Genomic DNA, 7599 nt, shown 5'->3' with positions numbered 1-7599 from the left:
TTAAGTCTCATGTTGCCACGAGGCAAACGGTAAAGAGTAGTGACAGTCTGTGTCCTCAGCCCACCACAACCTCTTCAATCTACACACATGTACACACATAAGCACAACACTGCCCAACACCAAACATCACACCCTTTCCCCTCCCCTCGCTGCCTGCCTGCCTCACCCATCCAGCCAGCCAGCCAGCCGGGGCCCCGTCCTCTCTCCTCTCTCACCGCCATGAGGCTGACACTAATGTGACACTCTGGAAAATAATTACCAACAAACGCACTGCTGACTGCAAACAGCTCGCTCCCCTCAGTGGACTGTCACTAGTCATTAGTCTGAACCCTGGGAGAGGACAGGACCACAGAGTGTGGTGTGTGTGTGGGTGGGGGGGGGGGGGGGGGGGGCGGTGAGCAGGGCTATACCATGTGTAGCAGCAGGAAATTAAAGGAGGAGGGAGGGAGACCTGACAGGTGAGACACAAATAATCCGCTTAGCAGTTGTAAAACATGTAAAACAGTGTTGTGAGCCTGCATCTGGTTGTGTTGGGTTCTTTTTCCGGCCCAAACCTCATCATTGGCCCCCTCTGGTGGTTTACATTATATTGGTACGGAAGCAACACCTGGCCCACTTTGTCCAGGAACCAATATACTGGGAGCACTAACACAGTCAGTATATTGGTTCCCAGTGTGTCCCCCTGATTTCTCTCAGATGCTCAGGTGCTGGAGTGAGGCTGAAGAGAACCTGAAGTCCAAGAATTAGAAGCGAGAGCGCTGAGATCTATAGTCTAGCTAAGCAAGGGAGTTAAAAAAAAAAGAAAAAGAAAGGGCGCCAGGCCTGAAAACTGTTCAAGGTGGCTGCAATTCCAACACAATTATCCAAATGCCACAGGGTACATCAATTCTTTGAACACCAACCCCCCTCCTGAAGACCGTTATTTGAGTCGCCTTGGGGGGCAGCCGTGGCGATGAGAGATTAAAAATTTTTAGAGCCTCCACAATGGCCAATATTAAAATGTCTGAATACATCTGCGTGGCTATTTTGATTGGTAACTTAACCCCTGACTCCTGAGCAGAAAAAGGCCCGTTCTCTGAGCTATTGTCGGCAGGCTGCGGTCTAATTCTTATGATTCAGGCTAATGAGCTGGTAATAGGTCTGTGTGTGTGAGTGTGTGTGTGTGTGTGTGTGTGTGTGTGTGTGTGTGTGTGTGTGTGTGTGTGTGTGTGTGTGTGTGTGTGTGTGTGTGTGTGTGTGTGTGTGTGTGTGTGTGTGTCTGTGGATGAGGAGGAAATTACTGTGTAATGGCCAGAAGAGAAGCAGGGCACGGGTGGAGAGGGGGGGTGGAGGTTTTTCATTGTTCAATAATCGGAGGGTGCAAGGTGTAATCTGTGAGCAAGAAACTCTTCCCCTGGTTTAAACACACAGCAGGCGTTTCATTGAGAGTCAGTTTCCACATAAAAAGGCCGACTTGATTGAAATAAGTGTCCACGATTCTCATTCTCAAGTCAAGACAGTAACGGAGAGCGTGAGACAGGGAGTTAGGGGGAAAGTGAAAGTGTGTCTGTCTGTGTGTCATCCAGCCAATGGCTTTATCCAGCCTTATCCTGAACCATGAAACCATAGTGCATGACACCCTTCTATGCTCTGCACAGATATGGCTATTCACTGTTAGCACAGAGATTTGACAAGCCAGACTGCTCTCACTCAACAGCCTGGGTCAAATGGATGACTGTCACAATCTTTTTTTTATCTTTCCCTCTCTGCCTCTCTCCCCCTCGCTATTCTGCTCCGCGCTCCCTCCTTTTACTCCACTTGCTGCCAATCTCCCAACTTTGCCTGTTCAAATTGACAAATTCAGCCAGCGACAAAAGAATAAATGAAAGCGAGAGAAGAGACCTCTGAAGGGGATAATCTTTGCAGAGGGAAGGATGTGGTTGACTGGGAGGGGGGACAGGTGAACACATTCATCTGCTTTTCGCAGTTTTCTGCCAATTCCCCAAACGCTCAGATGTTTTTCAAAAGCATGAAAAATTGAATTAAAGTTAAAACCTATATCACAGAGCAATTATTGAACATACATGTTCTTCTGATATCTGGTTAGAGGATATTCTTAATCAGAACAACACATTGTATTTGAGAAACATTTACCTTCCAACGCAATCTGTCACTGTGACCAGGGAACGGTGATGTATTTGTCCCTCGCACTGACTGTGGAAATTAAACTTGTTGATTCTGTCTTCTGTAAAATTTGGATAACGTCTTTTAACACTTTCTTATTTCCGCTTTTAATCAAATTATGATCTAAGCTTTTCCTTAAAAATCTGACTTTGTTCATAATGAATGTAAGCTAGAATACATGCACCGTACTGCATTGTACGGTATTTATGAATACATATTTACAATACACAGTTCAACACTGTGAAAATACTCAATTGCAAGTAAAAGTCCATTTAAAATACAAAGTAAAATGGGAAATATTAGAAATGTACCTGAAATATGAAAAGAAATATCTTGCTCTCTAGAAAAATGAGATTGACATATTATTATTTGTGATATCATTAGTTTGTACTGAGTAGATTAACATGGGTCAATGTGGCTACTTTAAACACTACATATACTGCTAAGTAGATTAATCTATGACAATCATTATATTATATGTTGTTGTTGTTATGTTGTTATGTTTGAAAGAAAAATCTAAAAAGTAAATAGTAAAGATATATCTCCTTTCATTTCTCACTGTTATAAAATACTAAAAAATAATAGAAAAAATTTCCCAAAAATATACTGAAATACAGTACTTGAGTAAATGTGCTTTAGTTTTAATCATGTTTTAAAAGGACCTACTCCATATGTTGACTTGCTTATATTGTTATATGCAATGGAGCACTTCTAAACCTATGTGGGATACAGGCACCCGTAGGTGTCTGACACTTTCATTCATTCATAGCACCACCTGGCAAACTCTGTTTCCTTTGTCTCCACCACCTCGGCTGTGGTGTGTCACCTCTGTGAACGTCCATCTACCTCTAAGCCCCATGAGGCCCTTTCATGCAGCCTGTGGTTTTGTGTGTCAAAATCCTAATCACCACACAGTCCTCAGCACCTCCACACATGCACGCACACACACACACACACACACACACACACACACACACACACACACACACACACACACACACACACACACACACACACACACACACACACACACACACACACACTTGCGTATACACAGTCTATCGGTGTTCAGTCAGGTAAAGGTCCCTCAGTCGTGCTCTGTGAGTGGCCTCTGCTCAAACAGATCAATAGACACTGGCACGTCCCTCCACCAACCAAGAGAAAACAATTAAAAGCCATCGATCCTGTGCCAGGCTCCTCCATGAATATGCATGTGTCCTTGACCTTCCCTTGGAGAAGAGAAGAGAGCAGCAGATAGACTGACAGACAAGTGTGAGAGCACTCTCTCTTTTTTCCTCTCAGTAGAAATGTGAACTGGTGAGCTTTTGTGCAGCCTTGTGTTGCTCTTTTCTCTGTGACTCCACTTGCATCAAATCTCAAACATGCCTCTCGAGCTCACATGGGGCAAATCATCGCATTAAGGCCTGTGAAACCAGTTGCTCTTTTATGAGGCCGTTTTAGGCACAGATTGCTCTTTTCCAGGCTGTGTCGCGAACAGAGATCAAGTGGTCCCACAACAACTGTCCCCTCCAGCTCTGCCGCTGCCTGCCTCCTTTCTAATTACAGATGTGTGACATGCACATGGGGACGTCTCCATGTTAGCACATCACTGTGCCTGTCCTGACACATCCTGTGGTCACAACAGCAGGGGCTGCAGGGGACAGCCATGCCCTGTCCCCCGTCACTGGGGATTAGCATTAGCATGCTAACAGGACCCCCGGGGGAGCGCCGTGCTAAGGGTCACGTTGACAACTGTCAACAGCCGGCTTTAATTAGCTGCGCCTGGTCATCAAGGAGCTACTGTCTGCTGGGGACGACTCCATATTCAAAATGTTTATTAAGAACATATTGTGCACAATTTGACGCTATAATATAACTTTGTTTAATTGGTGGTAACTGAAATGATTCAACCGTGACAGGACTTACAGCTGTGTGTAAAAATATGACTGTTACAGCTGGATCTGCTCTAATGCATCATTCATCGTCACTGCACATTCCCATTGACCCAGCCTGCTTTGTTTTTGGTTTAATACTGTACATCACCTGTGTGAGCGCTGACATGTCACACTCGCTGCCTGCTAACCTGACAGTATCAAGATGGCGTTGTCATAGGCCCAGAGATGAGGTGAGAAGCGCAGTGTGTGAGAGGTGGAGTGTATCGTCAGTCAGACAAGTGCATTATCCAGCTGTTCTGTGGCTGTCTACCTTTTTCTGTGGCGGGGTAATGGGAGTGTCACACACTGGCAGACAGTTGGAGTCTCACTGTTCAGCTGAGAGGCCACATCCATATACACTGGTTGCTAACTGACTGCCAACGCTGCCGAGGCTGTCCTGTCTGCCCCACAATGACTGTCAGCGGCTGGCTGGCGTGACTGTCAGCGGCTGGTCACAAAGCATTTACCTGCTGACAGAATTGCAATTAGTCGAGGGAATGTTGTTACTGGGGGAAAGAAAAAGAGAGTCAGAGGGGAACCAGAGAGGGAGGAGGCAGGATGGACAGGTATAGGAAGAAAAGGAGGGATGGGGTGGATAGCTGGAGGGAGATAAAAGTGGAGAAAAGGGTGGGTTTGGGAAAGTGTGGGTGGGACGAGACGTGGAGACAAGCGGCAATGGAGAGTGAGAGGTGAGTAGAGGAGGGTGAAAAAGAAACACAGACAGGTTTCAACTCTGAAGTGTGTAGTAGATTGGCTTGTAGTGCCATATCAGGGGAATTTGGCGGAAGGAAGGAAGGAAGGAAGGAAGGAAGGAAGGAAGGAAGAAAGAACGCTTGTCTTTTAATGTGCATCCTCTTTTCAGCACCATGGACAGCTCTGGACTTCTTGGATTTCAACACATCACACAGACTGGCACTGAAGGAATCCGTGGTGGTCAGTCCTCTGCAGTCACACGGCTACACAACACACTGCGAACTCGTACAAAGCTGATACCGTTCAGCTTTCTCTCAAACTCTGGAACTCATCACCATCCACTAATGACCTCTCTCCCTTTTCTCTGCAATCCAGTAATGCTTCTCTCCCGCGCTTCACTCCCCATCTCTCTCTCTATCCCACACACTCTTGGTGTGTGTGCTCTCCGCCTGATAAGAGAGTGGCAGGGGCTCCTCCTTCGCCCCTGAGGGAGAGACGGAGCGTGACCGAAACCGTAGTCCCAAACCAAACACAAGTGGAAATTGGTCTATGGGATAGGATCAATAGTGAATTAGCCAGTGCGCTGGTTCTATGGAGGCTTGCTCCGCTCTGATCTGATGATCCATAGTAAAAGGCCGGGAGTGGACACTTGAGACAAGTGCAGAGGCAAAGAGGACTTAGGGGGTCGTAACGGTGGTATCCACTATCCAGTAGTGACCTACTCATACTGAAGTATCTCCTCAAGAAACTTTGGAAATGGAGCATCATGACTGTCCTCCAAAGAAAAATGAAACTCGCCCAGTCGTTCCAGCAAATCCCACAAAAGAGTCAACAGTTGCAGAAATTGTAACTATTGTCCAAAGCAAAGGTGGATGCAGTCTGAGCCCAAATTAGTCGACTTTACTACAAAATCACATGTAAACCCATTGCCTCATACTTTTACAGTTTAGACAAAGTAAAACAGGGTTCTGAATTAACATAGAACTTTAACTGGATGTAGTATAGACATATTTAACATTACATAATTCATCTTCATAAACATGGTTTATAGCTACTTTAAATTATTATTTAATATAACTTGCTTCTATTCTTCTAATTTATTTATACATTACTTAACTTGTAATTTTAAAATGTATTGAATATGATACTAAATCGTATAAGAGAATTGTTGTTTTATTTCAACAAGGGAATTGTGTAGAAATGGAAAAATATAAAATTGCTCGTGAAAACCATGGTGAAAACCGCCATTAATAACGCTTGGTGATCTTCTTATAGAATATCAAGATGTTTGAGGTGCAGTGCAGTGGGGTTCTCTGAGGCCATGGTTGCAGATGTGCTCTCTGTGGTGCAGCTGTAAGTGCTCCACTAAACTAACCTCAGTGTTTATCACTGCCTGCCCCGATCCCAAAGGTGTGTTTGTGTGTGTGTGTGTGCATGTGTGTCTGTCTGGTGATTAATGAGCGGCAAGACCTGATGGATTGTCCTGATCACAGAAGGGACACCACCACGTTGAGGAGACACACACACACATTTTGAGGATATAGGCTGCTGTCCGACACACACACACACACACACAGAGACACAGGTTTGCACAGCTATTTTCATTAGGACTTTGTGTTGACTTCTATTCATTGTGGACAATCTAACCAAAGACTTATCCCAAATCTTAACCATGACCAATTCATACGTAACACTAAACTTTACCTACCTTCAATTCATATCTTAACATTCACCTTAACCAGGACATCAGAAATTAAGTCTAGCCTCATCAGAACCAGGGTTTGGTCCCCATGAGGTCTACTGGTCCTGACAAGGTCCGTGTGTATGCTGGAAAAGGTCCTGAAGAGGTAATAAAAATGAGTAAACACACACAAGCATAAATTCACAGTCATGCACGTACATATACGGCACGTGCATCCAAACACATTGTCAACTCACTCTGCTTCACACACAGTTGACCTCTATCAGTCCATTACATCAGGAAGAGTCATCTCAGACACATCTCTCCATCTGTCGCCTCCTATGCGCGCAAACACAAACACACACACACACACACACACACACACACACAAATACACACACATCCTGCACCTGGTCCTGCCGACAGAGCGCAGACGTTTCCAGAGGTGAATATGTGACCTGAGTGGGCAGACACCATCATCATCTCCCCTCACTTTTGATGTGAACACAAGATGAGACATTTTCCCAACAGCTGTGTGTGAAACACAGGACATAGAAACCCCCCAAATAATCAAGGTGGTAGCTTCCCTTGAGCCCAAGTAGCAAACATGTAACTATGCGCCTCATGTTGCCTCCTCGTCGGGGCTGTTTCTTTGCCTGACCAAGTGGGTTATTGTGTTCTGAATCCACTTTGCGATGCTTACCGTCTGACTGAGTTCTTAAGGTGATTTACATTGTTAGAGCAGGGATTTCTGGGGTCCGATGAATCGCATTCGGTGTTTCCCATTTTGCAACACAAACACATGCAAAGGTGCGGACACACGCACACATACACGTTGTCCCCCCCCAAGCAGTCTGATAAGGTTGTCTTATCAGAAAAGAAAGGGGAGGGAGGTGGAGGGGGGTTGCTGTGTGATAATGGCTTTCACCAAATCCCTCCTCTGTCACAGATTAAAATGCCTGCTTGGAGAGCATTAGCAATCTTTCTTTTCATCTGTCTCCTCTTTTTTCCCCCCCTCTGTCGGATAGTGCCATCGGATTTCTGGGCCAATCTATTGTCACAGGCCTGCCACACATACAAGGAGAAGTCAACCTCAATCTGATAGGCCATTGTCTTATTCTCCCCATC

Source organism: Hippoglossus hippoglossus, chromosome 4 (assembly GCF_009819705.1).
Source record: "Hippoglossus hippoglossus isolate fHipHip1 chromosome 4, fHipHip1.pri, whole genome shotgun sequence".
Taxonomy (NCBI): Eukaryota; Metazoa; Chordata; class Actinopteri; order Pleuronectiformes; family Pleuronectidae; genus Hippoglossus; species Hippoglossus hippoglossus.
The sequence above is the reverse complement of the archived record's forward strand: the minus strand, read 5'-3'. Positions refer to the sequence as shown.